At 55.6% G+C, this 16,845-nt stretch overlaps 1 long non-coding RNA gene across 16 annotated transcripts in view; it reads right to left on the bottom strand.

Moving 5' to 3' along the window:
* Positions 1-1,012: 1,012 nt before the first annotated feature.
* The window catches only part of LOC126645981 (uncharacterized), a 29,184-nt gene continuing 13,351 nt past the window's right edge, over positions 1,013-16,845 (bottom strand). For 12 of the 16 annotated variants that reach the window (XR_007630187.1, XR_007630189.1, XR_007630186.1 and 9 more), the window contains 3 exons: positions 14,367-16,673; positions 11,540-11,660; positions 1,013-1,533 (listed from right to left, as the gene is read on the bottom strand). This is a non-coding gene — a long non-coding RNA (uncharacterized LOC126645981). Of the gene's footprint in view, positions 1,534-8,182; positions 8,373-11,539; positions 11,661-14,366; positions 16,674-16,845 lie in introns of all 16 variants that reach the window. The other 4 variants (XR_007630197.1, XR_007630193.1, XR_007630196.1 and 1 more) reach the window with 4 other exon arrangements.

Below are 16,845 nucleotides of genomic sequence, written 5' to 3'. Positions count from 1 at the left end.
CTGGAAGCTCCATACAATCTTTCCTCTGTTTTTTCGGTTTGTCATCTCTGCCACCACTTATTGCTGCTAAAGATGCACATTCCCAGGATCAGTCCTTGCCCTTTCCTGTCTCTCCCAGTGCATCCCTGGTGCAACCATGACCCATCTCATTCCTCCTCGCCTCAGTGAGTGCCTAATTGAATTGCTCCCCTGATCCCACCAGCTTTGCCTTGCAAAGCCTGGGCTGGAATCCTCATTTCCCAGGTGCTGCTCCATGGGGTTGTCATCCCAGCGGTCCCAAAGCTGGATTCTCAGCTGTGTCATCAGCCCGGGATGGGGTGGACAGTGAGTTGTGACACCCCAGACGCAGGGACAAGGCACATGCTGGTGGCTCCTCCGAAGGGGCTGAGTTACAGCACAAGGAGAGTGGTGGTGACAGAAACGGATGTCCCCGAGCGGGAGAGCTGACAGGGTTTTATCTGGGAGTGCTGGAGCAGCTCGAGGGATGGTGTCCTCCCCGTCAGGAGAAGCTGCGGCTGCAGCTCAGCCCCTCCCCATCAGCTCAGGGGATGGGCTGTCCCCAGGGAGCCACTTCCAGCGCAGCAAATATCCCCTAACAGGGACAGCACGTGGCTAAATCCAGAGCTGTGCATCCCAGCCCCAGGCTCGGCCATAATTCCCCTCCTGAGTCTGGGGACACGTGTCCTGCCTCGCTCTAAACCACGTTAAGGAATGAATTCGATAAAACTACGAGATGGCAAAGGGAAGGCAGAGCTGCTCGGGGGGCTCTGCCCAGGCAGCACAGCCCGGAGGGGACATGGGGGGAATGAGATGTGGGGCTGGGCCAGGGGGCTCCTGCAGCTCCTGCAGCTGAGTGGGGCTGGGGGCACTGGGGGGTCCCAGAGTTCCTATCCCATGGCCACAGATCGTGCTGGTGTCACCATCAGCTGCAGCAGCTCTGGGAGCCGTGCAGGGCACGATCTGCAGGCTCTGGTATTTGCTCCAAGGCAGAGCCAGGGCTCACCATTTTCATGAGATGATACCAACACTTGGCTCCAGCATTAGCAATGTCAGCCCTAATTATTTTCCAGAAGTCTGGAGGGCTGGGGGGATGAATCAATATAAATAACATGTTCATAATCTCCACGTCGTGTTCCCAACAGCATTATGGCTTTAATTGGAATTCAGAGAGGAGGAGCTCGGGTCAGGTCTCCCTCCCTTTCCCTTTCATTTATTAATCTTCACTCACTGTCCTGCCCCCACGTGCCACGATGGAGAATGCTGCAGGGTGACACGGGCAGAGGAGCTGGAGCAGGGAGGGCTCCAAGCTTTTCAGTCTCAAAAAGCAGACAGTGCACGCCAGGTGGGCACAGGCAGGGGCCAAGGGGCAGCCACTGGCACGGGACCAGAGCAGGACTGTGATGCTCCTTTCTTCACAGGCAGGCCTTGCCTTCTCCTCCTCCTCTTCCTCCTCCTGCGCTGCCTCCCGCCTGCGGTGCAGATGGCCCAGCATATGGGCAGCCTCCCCTCGTGCTTGCACCTTGTAAGCAGATTCTGTCAGGTTTAAAGAGGAAAAGCTTAATTAAGCAGTTGTGTGTGTACAATTATGTCCTTAATTATCTCCACGTTTCACCTCTTTGTTGTTCTGTGTTTGCAAGAAGTTTGGTAACAATCAGAGGCGCCTTGAAGCAGGAGCTTTTCTTTCTTGTTTTCCTTTTCTCTCTCCTCCAGCCTCATTTTAGGGATGTTTTTCTGGATGAAGGGAGCTGCAGAGCAAGCTCCCCTGCTGGAGAGCTGGGGCTAGATTCACTGTCCTCAGCTCCTGTGTTGGTTCCCAAACCAGAGCGGGTTTCCAGAAGTGCTGCACACCCAAAGCTACTAAAAAATCTATCTGTTTTAGCCCAGTTTTCTTATTTCACATGTTTGTGCAACAGGAACCCCAGTGCCCCAGCCCATCTGGAAAGCACCAGCCCTCGCTCCAGCACCCTTGGGAATGAACAGACCCCCTGTGAGCATCATTGGGGTGACGCTTAATTGCTCCTACACCCAGGGACTGGCACCCAAGGGGCCTCCCCACCTAATTAATTCCTCTAATTACTCCATTCCAGCCCATTTCCCTGCTCGAGCCACCTCTCCATCCTGCAGAGAGTCTGACACATCCCCAGGGACATCCCTCCTCACTCCCAGGCAGGGTTTGGAGCCACCTGCAGAGATCAGGGATGGGGGTGGCAGAAGCAACCAGCTAATTTGTGGTGGTGCTTTTATTTTATGTGCAGAGCACTAAACAGTCATAAACATCCCAGCCTGGATATTGGAGCTAGGGGTGTTTTATTGTTTGCAAGTCCTTGAAATTTTGCCATGAAGCTTTTATTAAAAATAACCCCAAACTCTTGCTTCTCTAATTGAGTGTATTTCAAAAATCACATGCCTGCTTTTATACACAGGTATGTTTATATCACCACCAGTTAATTTTTATTTACCTTGCAGTGAAACTCATCTTCCTCCTTAATTCCCAAGCCCGTATTTGCTTTGAAATCAGAATTGGACCTAACAATCAGCCATATATTTAAGGTGCCATTAAATCTTCAGCTCTGCTTTCACAGCTTCCAAACCAGATGGCCCAAAGCACTGCAGTGACCCCCCTTTTTCCCAGCATCCCAACAGGAAAAATGAATCTTCATCCAGCTGAGAGATGTCAAGTGCTGGGAATGAGCCCAGGGAGGGCAGCAGGAATGATGGGGGGCAGCAAAGTGAGATGGGGTGAGCGGGGCAGAGGAGATTAGAGGATTGTGGCTGTCTAAGATGTCAGAGCACCAGGGAGAGGAGAGGTACAATCTGTCCCCTGGGTGCACAGAAAGGGATAATGGGGTCAGGGATGGAGACATTTGGGCTGGGTGGGAGGAGAAGCTCTGCAGAGTTAAGCAGCAGAGAGGGGGAAAGACAGGTCTTGGGGAGGAGGCAAAACTCAACCTCATTGCATCCCTCTGACCTCCTGCTCTCTCCCAGTCCCAAAAAGGGGTCGTGTCCAAGTCCAGACTTGCAAACAGGGTTGGGGAGTTGACCAACCCCTTCCTCACCAGACTGGGGAAGCAGGAAGAACTGGGGACTGCCTGATTTTCCTTATTTCTGAGTTTCCATGAAAATCTGCCTGTTTGGAGGGGCAGCAGGGAGCTCCAGCAGGTCAGAGCACGGTGGTGTGTCCATCTGTGTGTGCCTGTGCTGGCCCTGGGGCAAAGAATGTCCCCAAACAGGACTGGGGCAGCTCCACTGCCCAGTTCCCTTCTCTGCTCCCATCTCTGCCCGCAGGGAGCACCCCCAGCACGGGAGCCCCCAGCCTGGAGACCCTGTGAGCAGGGCCTTGATGTGGGTGCAGGGAAGATGAGAAGTGGATCAGAGCTGGTAATTAAACACCCAGGGAGGGCTGTGATGCCAGGGAAGCCTTTCATCCAGCAGCCAAGGCACAGCTTCCCCAGGGATGCGGGGAAGGCACCAGCGCTCAGAGGCTCTCACCGATGTCCCAGCCCAGCCTTGGCTCTGGTTCTGGGTACAGCAGGGAGGGGCTCTGGGCAAGGGCATTGAGACCAACACAGCCGAGTACCCACGGCTTCCACCCAGCCCCAACATCCCCACCGAGGGCAGGCTGGCATGTGGGAGATGCTCATGGCCTCAGCACGGGGTGGAGGAATGACCTGCACCCCAAACCACATCCCCAAGGATGCTGAGGAGCTGCATTCTGGGAGCCCAGGGCTCTCCTGGCTCTCTGTCACCCCCACCTGCCCTCTGTCCAGCCACTCACCCTGCAGGAACCGCACTGGGCAGCCCAAAGCAAATGCAGTGTTTAAAGTCCTTCCCAGCACAACCATCTCCAGTGCTATTAATAACACTTGTAAGGAGTTGTTCTTGAATAGATATGATTTTTATCTTGACAGCATCTCCTTAAATCATTTTTATCCCCACGAAGTTTGCGAGAAGCAGATTTTCTGAGCGCCATTTATCTTGCCAAATATCCCCCACCCCTGTTTATTGCTCACTCCCTCTTCAGGCTGTTCCCCACCCTCTGCCTCAGCTGCCTCCCAGCCACCGACTCCTCTGTCCCCTCCCTCCACCCCACAGCTCCCCTTCAGCGGGTATTTTATTGGTGGCAGCAAAATGAAATCAAATGCTCAAACCTCTGTGGCTGAGAAGCTGTCGGGAGGTGGGCAGGGGTGTGCACTCGCTGCCAAACACCCTCCTGTCTTTCCTCCTCTCATGTCTACAGTAAAAATTCGAGTTAATAAAAATGCAGAGAACTCCCCTGAATTATCAGTTTTTCTCTGTAGAAAAGTGGCCCCCTCGTTGTGTCAGACGGACAAAGGAAAACCTGGAGGCAGGGAAGGAGGGGTGGGGGGGACACTCCGCCTGTCACATCCATCACTTGCTTGGAAATAAAGACTTTTTAAGGGGATAACTGTGGAGAAAGGAGCAGATTCATTGATACAGCTTAGAAAACGTTAATTCTGCTTTCAGATGGCCCAAGCCACTTCCCCAGAGGGGCTGAACTCACCCCAGAGGGGCTGAACTCACCCCAGAGGGGCTGAACTCACCCCAGAGGGGCTGAACTCACCCCCATGCTCAGGCAGGCACAGGTAGCCTGGGGTGGGTGATGGTGCCTGCTGGGACAGGGCTGGGGCTGCAGGAGCTGCAGGGACAGCACCGGGACCCTCGTGGGTTCCAGTGCCTGAGGGAAGAGCATCCCTGTGGCCTGGAGGGTCCCACACAGCCCCTTCCCTGCCCACATCCCAGGCTGAGAGGAGGAGAGGCAGAGCAGAAGGTGCAGCAGCCCCGGGCGAACACAGCACATAATTGAATTGGAGCGAGAGGGGAGGAGGGAGGAAGGAGCAGATGAGAGCTGGGAGTAATAAAATATTCCAAAACTAGATTAAGAAATTACAAGCAGGACGGGCAGAGCCGTGGCTGGGAAGGCAGCCCCACTGCAGCTGGGCTGGAGCTGCTCCCGGGGGACGCTGGGTTTTATGGGATGCAGCAGTTTTTGCCATCCCGCTGTGACAACGAACCTGTGCATGACTAGAGCCAAACACTCCCCCTCCCCTTGTTTCTGAAGGCTTCAGAGGCCTTTTTAAAGGAACACCTGTTACCAAGCCACAGTTAATGACTCATTTGGGGAATTCTGGAGGCTCTTCTATACTTAATAGGTTTTGCATGAGCAGAGGAGGAGATCCAGGAGAGCCCAAACACCTGGAAGCAGCGGGGCTTGTTGGTCCCCACTAGGATTTGCTTCCTGAAGTGAAGCCCCTCTCCCCTGCCCCGAGGGACAGGGATTATGTCACACAGCAGGGTTGGAGCTGGAGCCCCAGGAAGCTGTTCCCAGCCTGCAGCAGTGGAGGATTTGGCTGCACTGCTGATGGGCTTGCAAAGGCTGGAATTTTCCAGGTGTGACACAGCCCGGCCTCCAGCCCAAGCTGGACTGGCCAACAGTGCCTGACCTTTGCAGCTCAGCTGGAGGGAGGAAAATGAGACTCATTATCTCCTTCCTAACAGAGATTTTCGGTGAAAGACAGGAGTCCCCTGCATGTTCACATCTCCAGGCACAGGAGATCTGCCATTCCCTGCACTGGGGCTGTGAGAGTTTGGGGTGGGGGGCTGTGAGGGTGCAGGCTCCACCTCATCCCACTCCTCCTGCCAAAAATCCATCCCTGGGGATGGCACCATGAGCCAGAGGCTTTGCTGCATGGCCAGCCTGCAAGTGTCACGTGTGGGAGAGCTCCAGTGGCCATCACTGTGCCAAGGGCCTCTGTGCTGGTGGGCTTGGCACAGCTTTGTAGGGTGGTGCCTTGGAACACCCCATAAAGAGCCACCCGTGCTGGGATCCCACAGAGACATTCCAGTCATGCCAGGAGCTGGCACGAGCCACTGCTCTGCAGCCACGTCCTTTAGGAAGAACCAGAACCTTCAGGAGGTGGAATTCAGTGAGCAGAAGGAACTCAGCTCCCTGGCCCCTGGGTCTGGAGGAGCAGAGGGGTGAGCTCTGCACATGGAACGGGAATGGCTCCTGCTGCAGGAAGTTTCTCCTTCCCAAGGTGTGGGCAGCAGGCACCTCCTGGCTGTCAGCAGCGCTGCCGTGCCTGGCAGTGGGTAATTAAACCTTTTATTCGGTGCCTGGAGGCGCGGAGGCATCAAGGGCTCTTATCAAAGCAGGAACCCAGCGGGCTGGCTCGGTGTGGGGAGGGGGAGGGAGAGGTGCCAAAGCTGCCTGTGCTGCTTAAAGAAAGTTTTGGCTTCTTTCTCCTCTCCTAACTCTTTAAATGTACCTTGTAAACAACTAATCCACATTTACACAGCTGGGCAGAGGCCAAACCCTGCTGCTGCAGCCAGGGCAGCTCTGGCCCCGCTGGTGTCCTTGCCATCTGCTCTGCCCTGGCTCAGGGTCTGGGGTCAAAGGCCCCATGGATCTATGTGACAGTGGGAATTTCTCCCCCTCACCACACCCTGCATGGGATGGCCGTGCAGGGATCCTCTGACCAGCTCTGCTGTGGCATCTGGGGACACTCAGAGCCCACAACAGCAGCCACTCACAGTGGGCAGGAGGATGGGCCTGGGGATGAGGGGACAAACAGCACCCCACAAGTGCAGGCAGAGGTCCTGGCTGCAGCCCTGTGACACACACACAGCTCAGTGCGTGGAGGGGGCAGGGGCCAACTGTGCCATGGTCCCCCCAGCCCAGGACAGGGGGACCCTCACCCTCCCCACAGGGCACCTGCCAGGGCGGGCTCAGCACCCTTCTCTTCTGGGGGCGGCAGCAGCACGGAGGGGACGTGACAGAGCTCCAAGGCAGAGTGAATTTTCCAGCTCTCAGATACAAAGAAGAATCATAACATCGTTTATCATCTTTAAAGATACGCAGAGTTGGCGAGAGAATGAATTCTTCTTCATAACCCAGTTCCCAGGATATTTTTACTGTGCATCATAAATTATAATACCTTTTTATTTTTGCTTTATGGCCTGTCCCCCGCCAATTCTGGTGATCTACACCCTCATCCCCCCCAGTGTCTTAGGAACAATCCCTGCCTGTCTCTCTCCTCCTCCCATCAGCTCCCCAGTCTCTCTCCTTCCACCACCATCTCTTTCACTTGTCCACCCTCACGGACCAAGCTGGGGCTGGGGACCTGTGGGCACTGCCAGCTCAGCCAGGAGTGGACAGTGGCACCTCCAGGCTGCCACAGAGCCTGGGGCAGGGGAATCCTTGGCCACAGCTCCGACTCACTGCCCTGGCAGCGTCTCAGGAGGGAAATCACCGCCAGCTCCTGTCAGGGCTGCACCAGGGCAGCTCCCTTGAACCTCCCTGGGTGGCTGAGACAGCCCTGACCATCCCCTGCCCCATCATACCAGGTTTTGCAGCCCAGCTCCAGGTGTTCCCAGGACTGGGACAGCTCTGAGCTCAGCCTGGTCCTGCCTTGACACAGCCCAGTCTCCACGTGGTGTTTGAGCCCTGTTTGGTTTCTGCACCAGAACCTCTCAAGAGAGGCAGTGGTGTGGGCCAGGGAGGGGAATTCGGCTCCATTTGCACTTGAAGTTCAAGATGGAGCAGCCCAGTGCAGGTGAATTTACGTAGAACAACTCAGCAGCACACTCCATGCACTGTGCTGCCAGCACCCATCCCGATGGAAGGCTCAGGGAGGGCTCCCCAGCTCCTTCCTTTGCAAACCCCCTTCCTTCAAGGAAAGATCTGTTTGCAAACAGTGCTGGGGGGGAACCCCCAGGGGAGAGGGGGTGCAGTGGACCAGAGTTCTTCAGTGGCCTCAGCGACCCTCCTGCAGTCACAGCCCAGCCCCGTGGCGACAATTCGGGCCCAAAGCGGGAGCCAGGGAGGAGAGGTGAGTGTTTATCCCTGAGAAATATGGAGATTTGCCGCGATGAGGCTGCCTAAGAACATTACATTTGCCACGCTAAGCTGCAGAGCCTCGGGGCTTTATTCGGGGCTCAGGGCTCCGCCAGGGAGAGGCTTTGGGCACCTCGGGATTTACAGGCACGGGGAGGAAAACAGCCATCCATCCCCTGGGAAGAGTCAGCGAGCCTGGCAGCACAGACAGGACTGCATTTCCCTGTGCTAGGGGCTCTATCAGGGCAGCAACTGCTTTCCCGAGGCCAAAATGGGATTTCTAGGATTAACACCAAACCCCAATCACAGCCATTCCCATTTTCCTACCTTTTCCATAGCACTCTGCAGCCTGGGCTCAGCACCTGCCTGTGGGACTTCTGTCTCGCTCAGAGCCCTGTGGATGCACCTTAAACCAGCACAGAGGGTGGGCAGGGAGGAACAGGAGCTGCTGGATGTGTGGCAACAGGACTGGGGCTGCACTTGGCTCCTGTCCCTCCCCACTACATCTGGGGCTTCTCTGGGAAAAAATGAGAGTACGGGAACAGGTTAACAGCCAGGAAAATGATTGCTAACAACACGACCAGGGGCTTGTTCCTTCCCATTTTATTGGAGCCTGAGTGATTACTTGTAGGTACTTAAAAGGCAGGACTGTGTGTTATTGCCGGGGCTGCTCGGGAGGGATGGGAGCTCATTAACGAGCGGCTCTCTCGCTGCCGGGAGCGTTCCCAGGGGCCGGGCTGGAAGCTGGAGCAGAGGGGGTTTGAGGGAGCGAGTTCAGGCAGCAGCACAGGGGGGTGGAAGAGGCTTTTTGGTGTCTGCCAGGGGGTTTGGTGAAGAGAGTGGGTCACTCAGCCTCGTTCAGCCCTGACGCATCAGAATCGGTGTGCACTGGGCTCGGGGGCTGCCTCTGAGCACAGCCAGGCCTGGGGGACCCAACCTGAGATGGGGCGTAGAGATGGGGGCCAGAAAACAGCTCTGTGCGTGTCCCAGGACATTTACAAACAGATGGAGGCAGAATAAGGCCCGTGGTGCCCGAGGACAGGGGGGCACAGACTGCAGGGTGGCCGCGAGCCCTGCGGGGAGGGCAGGCTGGGCGAGGGGCGGGTGGGAACAGGGCAGCAGTGACAAATGAGTTTAATTCCTGAGCAGACACCGATGGGAGGGGGTGATTAATGGGACAGGCATATCCTCGTGGCCTCAGGAGCTCAGGGAGCTGTTTTGGCAGAGGATGGAGCAGCACGGACTGGAGGATGGAGGTGGCAGGATGGGAGCTGAGCAGAGACCAGACAGGAGGTGACAGCCACGCAGAGAGTCCATCTCCCTCCTGCCCACTCTGTCCCTCTGACCATCTCCGAGGTCTGGGTCCTTCCCAGAGGTTCACAGGCATCGTTTCTCCTGTCCTCTTCCCTCCCTCTTATCCCATCAAACACAGACACTGGCATGGCTGGTGCTCCAGGGACCTGGCACCCTGGCACCTTCCCTCCTGCACGGAGCTCCTTACCTGGGCTGATGTGCCAGCACTCACTGGCCTCTGGCCCCGTCCCCTTCTGCCTCTGCCTGCAAGACCAGTGCAGAACTGGCTGAAGTGGGAGCTGGACTCCTCTCCTGAGGTATCCATGCTGAAGGATCTGCCCTTCCAAGAGGCAGAGCAATGCCACTGGCGCTGGCTGGGCTGCAGGACCCCAAGCAGCCTGTCTGGGTACCTCAGCTCCTCCCTCCTCCCCCTCCCTGTCTGGAGCTGCTTGGTGTCCCCCTGCTCCCCCCAGGCGTTACTCACTCCCAGCCCTGGTCTGGATCCAGCTGGCACCTCTGACTGATCGTGAAGCTGGCCCTGGGCTGCTGGGCACGTGCCAGGAGCAGCCCCTGGTGCATTGGGCACAGCAGCTGGTAGTGCTGATTAAAAACAGAGAAACCCAGCAATTATCAGGCTGTGACAGCCTGTGCTGCTGCTGGGGACAGGGCAGGGGGGCTGGCCAGCCTGGGGGGAGGCTGGGTCCCCAGTTCCTCCCTGGATCCCACAACAGGACAGGGATACTCCAGAAAACACGTGTGTGCAGCTCCCACACCGATCGTGCCCACAGTGTGCACATTCCAAAGCTCCACGAGGTGACACCTGCACGGCTGTACCTGCGTGTAAATCCACAGCTAAATCCACCCCTGCTCCCGAGGAGAGCTGTGCCGTGCCCTGTGGGCACACAGCCAGGAGGGGACACACCAGGCACACGTGTGTCACCATGTGTGCCCCTGGTGACAGCCCCTCCACCCCTGCGCTCGGGTCCCTGTCCATCGGGACACGTCTGCACACATCCTGTTGCTGCCAAGAGCCACTCCTGCAGCCCCCAGGGAGGGACAGGGACACTCCTGCAGCCCCTGCTGTCCCCAAGGGAAGCCCATGGACACATCTGCAGCCCCGTGTGCCTGTGGAGCTCCCAGCAGCCTCCCCCAGCCGGCCTGGCCTCCTCATTAATATCCACAGCTTGAATTATTTATTACAAACAGATGTTAGAGCTTAAAGAGTGTTAAGAGGATATCCTCGGCTAATCAATTTATTTTTAACTAGTTTATGTATTTATTACCACCAGAATTTGGACTTCAGCTGCCATTTGAAATTATCCCTCATCCATCTCCACGCTGCATGTGCTGCTTGGATGCCTGTGCCGTGTCCCTGGGGACCACGAGTGAGCCACAAATCTGCTGTCTGCTGGCCATGGAGTGGGATTGGCTATTCCCTCATTTCCAAGCACTACACTGAGCTGGAATGCTCTGTGAACTCCCCAGAATTAAGCTTTGCACTGTGGGCAGCAGCCAGGCTGGGACAGGGAAGCAGAGGATCTCCTGGGAAAGGTGGGGCAGGGAGGAGAGAGATGTTGGGGACAAGTAGAAGAACTTCAGGCCCCAGGGGAAGGAGAGGGAGATGGATTCTGAATGTCCCTCTCCATCTCCCTCTGCCCTCCCCAGCCCTCCAGGCAAGTCCTTTGCTGCACCACCCTGAGTTCCAGGTGCCCCTCTGGGAACACCCCTGGACACTCCCAACTCACATCACAGGGAATCTGGCCCATAAAATGCCCTGAAGGTAATTCTGGGATGAGACCAAGCAAGTGAAGCAGCTGTAGTTTGTGCCCCACAGTTGCCAACAGGAGGAGTCCCAGGTGTTCTCCAACCCCTTTAAAATGATGAGCTCCTTGGGAAGCAGGAGCAGGGATAAGAGAGCATCCTCTGGGCTCCAGCCATGACCAGGGGCTCCCAGTCCCACACTGGGCTGTCACAGCCTCTGCTGCACCCTCAGCCCATGCTGGGACACGTTTGGGAGACACAGACCACAAAGCACGAGGGCAGAAAGGTGGCTGGTGTGACCACACAGCCACCATGGAGGCTCTGCCACTCACTGCCACAGCCAGCCCAAATCCCCAGGGAATCCAAGGGATCCCCGAGCCAGTTCATCACCCTCTCAGAAGCACCAAAGCCTTAAAGAACCTGTCAGCCAAGAGAGACTCCAATGACATTTCAGCTTGTCACCACTTCCAAGAGGTATTGGGGAAAAAACAAGAAGGGCAGATGCTGTAGGAGGAAGGAGATAAATGGTGCTGGGAAGGAGGAGGGGGAAGGAGAGGGATTGGAGACAAAAAGCAAGGAGGGGGTGAAGCTGTGCTTGGAGCACAGCAATTAAAGCCACCCTGAGCTCACCCAATTAAACCGACTGGAGAGAGGAGGAATCCCAAAGGATAATTTCTTGGCAAATTGCTCGTTTGTCTCTCAGTCTCTGATGCTGGAACGCTTCGTGTCAGTCAAGCCATGGAGCTGAGCCCTGGGGATGAGAGAGATGTTGGTAATTTAGCAGGCAAAAGGCATTGCTTCCTAGAAACCTCCTCAAAAGTGTCATACATCCGAGTAAACCTTATCCAGGGCTTCTACAGAGCAGTGAGAAGGGGCAGGAGCAGGAGGGATGGGGATGGATGGAGCACCCTAACCCTTCCTGGTCTCTGGATGGACTTTCTGCCACATCACTCCTGTGTCTGCATCCTGAGGGAGAGCCTCCCGTTCCAGGGAGCAGCAGGACAGCATCTCCAGGGCCAGGAAACAGCGTGTGCTGCCGACCATCCCTCTGCACAGAGCTCCTCAGCCATGCCCAGCCCTCACACACGGCCCCAGCTGCTCCTCCGGGCTGTCAGCAAAGCCAGAGGCAAACACAGACCGGGAGATTTTCCCTGCTCAGTGCCCAGGGCCATGCTGTGGATCAGCAGCACCGAGCTGGACATGGCTGAGCAGCAGAGAGTTCTGCCTCAGAGAGTGCCCAGGGGGTGGGGAGAGCTGAGTGAGACCCCTGCACATCCACTGGATGGGTGTGAGCTGGGTTAACTTGGACACCCATGGGATGGGTGTGAGCTGGGTTAACCTTGGACACCCATGGGATGGGTGGGAGCAGGGTTAGACCCTGGGCCTCCCTGGGTGCATCCAGGTTTCCCCAGCAGCTCCCACCAAGGGCAGACTGCAGGGGGGACCACAGTGCAGCCCCCAGAGCAGTCCCCACTCCTCCTTCCCCGCTCCCCAGCCCTGTCCCCCTCCTTCCCTGCTCCCTGCAGCGGATCAGCAGGTCCAGCTGCTTTGCCAGCACCGAGTCCCAGGCAGTCAATCAAAGCCTCAGCCTGGAAGTGTTAAAGGCCCGTGTCTGTCTTCATTACAGCCCCAGCACTCCACCTTGTCACCGCCGTGCCCCAATGCCGCAATATTTTGCGCATGGTTTCACCGGCGCTGCCGGAGGCGTCGGGAGCTGCTGCTCCGCCGCTGCTCCGGGGCTCTGCTGGTGTTTGCAGCTCAGGCCCTTCTTGTACTGACTTCTCTGGGTTTATTCTCCTTTTGCTTTACCAGGTGGTTCCCCTGCCGTGGCTGGTTGTGCCTTCGCTGCCTCTCAGCCAAGAGGTGCACGAAGCACAAACGAGGCAGCGTCAGCTCCGAGGGAGGCTCAGCCCTGCTGGGGCTGGAGGTGACATGCTGGGCTGGACACGAGGATCCAGTCTCATTGGCAATTTGCCAGAATCCCTGGCCCATCCCCCTGCCTCCTCTGCTCTCCCTCTGGCCCCCAAAATACCCAGGATACAGCCCAGAGCCCCTCCCATCCTGCTGCCAGCTCTGAGGGGAGGAAAAAGCCTATTTCAATAGGCAGCTCAGCCTGAGTGACTGCAAAGAGCTCAGGAAATAATAATAAATGTGGGGATGATCCATGGAAACTTGATTAAGGTAGGAGAGATTCCCCCAAGAGCTCCACAAACCTGAGGCTGCTCTGCCTGACCGTGATGCAGGCACCCAGAGCACCCAGGGGTGCAGCGTGGCAGGGCTGGGCTGCTCGTGGGACACCCACAGATGGGATGGGGTATCTATCCAAGGATGCCCATCCAGGGATGTGCTCCAACAGCATGAGGGCACAATGGAAGAAACCCCTCACCTTTATTCACCTGTCCCTGCTGCACTGTCCCTCTGCCCCCACCCCGCCCTTGGGGGCAAACCTAAGTGTTGCAGGAGATTAATGACCTTAGAAAAATGTAATTACACAACAGGGCTCTGCTGTTAATAACTGCGTATTTTCCTTGTCAATGTGCCTTAATTGAAAATGAGTAGGCGCCTCGTGCGTGGCAGTGGAGTTGGCTGGAGCCTTAACGCTGTATTAATTGTAGTAATTAGCAGTCACTTTAGGTTGGAGTCAGCTATAAATAGGGGGGCCATTAGTTTAGCAGAGAGTTTGATTTAAAATGCAAATAAAATCTCAAATATACATATATATCACTTCTGTCCCCCTGCCCCCCAAATCTACAGTCGGGAAGGGCTGTGATGCTGCTCTGGTGAGTTTGATTTCTGAAAGGGTCAGAAGGTGCTGACCCCAAGAGCCACATGGCAAAGAACAGACCACAAAGCCCAGTGCCCTGTCTCTGTCCTGGAGCAGAGACAACCTTTTAGGGGAAAGAAACACCCAACAGCTATAAAGACACAGGAAAAGGGAACACAAGCTCTGGCCAGAGTGAGGCACTGCACCAGGGTGGGGATCCCACGGCCCCAGGAACACTCCAGAGCTCACAGCCCCTTCATGACACGCTTCATTTACTTGATTATTACCAAAGGAAGGATAAGTGAGAGAGGAAGAAGGAATAATCTCTTATTAATGCAGAATTGCTAAATTGCAGCCTTTACAACCAGGGACAAACTAACGTGCTAAAATAAAATCCCAGCTCCAAAAACACCCAAAACAGAGCTATTAGAAATGTAAAAACAAACACCAAAAATGCCTTTGCACAGCTGGCCAGTTCTTAATTTAACAGAGACCACCAGACCCCCCCACTGGCACAGCCCTGCCCACTGCTGGGGCACAGAGCTATTCCTGCCCAGCAATTCCTGAGCAGGAAACAACGATCTTGAGGAGATAAACAAGGAGGTGGGGGGGAAAGAGAAAAGCAGGTGACCCCCTTCAAACCCCTTCAAAATGCAGGTGACCCCCTCTACATGCCTGGGGTGATGCACCCACCTCTGGCTTAAGGGAGACAAGAAGCAAAGCCCTGGAGCTGGTGGAGCTGGACTGAGGGCCCTGGAGCCAGAGTTTCTGATCAGGATTCTTGCTAAATCTAGAGAAAAAAACACACAGGGCTGGTTTGCTCACACATGCAGAGCAGGGATTTGCCTTCCAGTGTGTCCCTCTGCTTCAGCCCTGTCTGCAGGTTCCTTGGAGCATCCACAGGAAAGGCCAGAGTGAAGTTGAATATTTGTATATCCATCAGTGGCTTTGCCCCTGGCAGGAGGAGACAATCAAGAAAGAGGGTTTTCTTCACAAAATTCTTCCCCAGGCTTGGAAGAGGAATCCCAGGTTCATCAGAGACAGGAATGTTCAAACCAGGCGATGGGTCTGATGCTGCACAGGGCCTTCTCTGCAGGAATTAAAGAAGAATCTGGGATTTACACAGCCCAAAACCCCCCTCATGTGTGAAACCTGGGATTTACATGGCTAAAACCCCCCTCAGGTGTGAGTCCTTCGAGGGATGTGGCTTTCCCCCAGCCCTCCTGCCAACGTGCCCTCTTCCAAGCAGAGCGAGCTGTGCTTTGAGAGCTGCTTCTCAACACTCTGCTTATCATAAGAGGGACAGGGGGGAAAAAATGAAATAACATGAAAATAAATACAGAAACAACTTTGGCATGGAAGGCAAAGCAGGTCTGATCTTTTGCTTGACTTGTTCTGAAAATTGCTTCTCCACTGCCCGTTTATGCACATTAATTGAACGTCTGGCCCAGCTGCGCGTCTGTTTAAGCCCTCAGTCAATCCCCTCTTGGATGACTGCGAGATCAATAGGGTGGTAATTTAATAAAGGACACTTTCAGCTGGCTTTTAAAAGCCACTGACGAGATTTCGTTCTTTCCTATTTTTCAGAAGGGGCAGTGGCAGAGGAGGACGGGGGTCAAACCAGCCCTCCCCCAGCAGCCTCCCTGCAGACAGGGCTGCTGTGAACCCCTCAGCCCTCGGGGCCATTCCTCATCCTACCCCAGACATGGCACAGTGCCTGTGACCAACACACCTGCCGCTTCCCAGGGCTCCCACAGGCTGGCAGCGATTTCTAGGAATCAAGTTTTGGGATCATGCACCTCCCAGGAGCAGCCCAGGGAGCTGGGGAGCCCCGGGAGCCCCGCTCGTCCTCTCCCTCACCAGAACAGCGTGGCTGCAGGGGACAGCACTGCTGGGACAGGCAAGAGCAGCCACATCTGTCCCCAAATTCCAACCCTGCCCTGTGCTGGCACCACAAGGATCAGTCCTCCAGCCTCTCCAGAGATGCCAGGGCAAGGCGAGCGTCCAGCCAGAGCTCTGGAGTGCTGGGAATGACACACTCATCTCACGGGGCTCTTTCCAGGTGATGAACCTGCTGAGTTCAAGGCAGCTGTTGATGCCTCAGGTGATCTGTCCCTTGCAAGACGTTTGTCCAAGGGAAGTGCCAGGCCCACACTGGATGTTCCATCACTAGACTGAAAACCAGAGGCAGAACAGCTCCTTTGGATTCATGAAGCGTGTGCACCAGGGCTTTGCCAGGCAGGAATTAACATCCTCCTGCCTCCTCCAGCCCCTTTGCCCTTGTGCTGCTGGGTTCCAGCCCAGAACTGGTCCCAGCTGCCCTCAGATGCGTGTCAGCCTCGTGTTCCAGTTCCTGCTGCTCTCCCTCGCCAGCCCTGCACGGTTCAGTGGGGAAAGCACCAGCCTCCACCTCCAGCCTGGCCATGTTTAATTTCCTCTAATCGCTTTCTTCACAGCCATCCTCTCTAAACCCTTTATCTTCCTCCAGGCTGCAATTCCCTCCCTTTGCTGCTTCTCCATTTCCTCCCTGTGATGCTTTGCCCACAGCCATCTGAATTCCAGTGGTTTAACCAGCGCCATGCTGGGAGAGGATCATGTCCCTGTCCTCTGCTCAGGACACAGGATTATGTCCCAGTCCTGGCCACAGGTCCCAGGGCTGCCTTACCCTGCTGATGCATCCCAGAGGCCACACCAGACCCACTCAGCCCATGCTGGTTCTGTCCATCACCACTCAGTCCTGTTCTCATCCATGTGTGACTCTCAGACCATGTCCTCATTAATGTGATTAATGAATGCTCTCTTGGCTTCACACACCTCAGTGCTGCACCCACCTCCTGCCATGGCTGTGCTGGCCTGTGCTCATGGGCAGAGCATTCCTGCCACCACAGTGCCCAGGGCTGTTCCTCCAGAGAGGCCCTGGGCACACACTGGCCAGGCACTCTCCCTGTGCTCTGGAGCAGCAGTCACCCATTGCAGGAGAGAAGCTGGAAGAGCCCAAATCTATAAATAAAAGACATGAATTAAACATGACTCTTGCATTTTCAAGGGTCAAATGAATATTCGGTCACTTAGCAATATCATCTACTCCCACGGGAAAAGGGAATAACAATAAGTGTTATGGGAAAAGGGAATAACAATAAGTGTTTGTCACCACTCGTTGTTTATCAAGTGA

The sequence above is a fragment of the Myiozetetes cayanensis genome, unplaced genomic scaffold (assembly GCF_022539395.1).
Source record: "Myiozetetes cayanensis isolate MyiCay16 unplaced genomic scaffold, myiCay2020 scf32, whole genome shotgun sequence".
Taxonomy (NCBI): Eukaryota; Metazoa; Chordata; class Aves; order Passeriformes; family Tyrannidae; genus Myiozetetes; species Myiozetetes cayanensis.
Note: the sequence above shows the minus strand (reverse complement) of the source record. Positions and strands in the feature narration are given on the sequence as shown.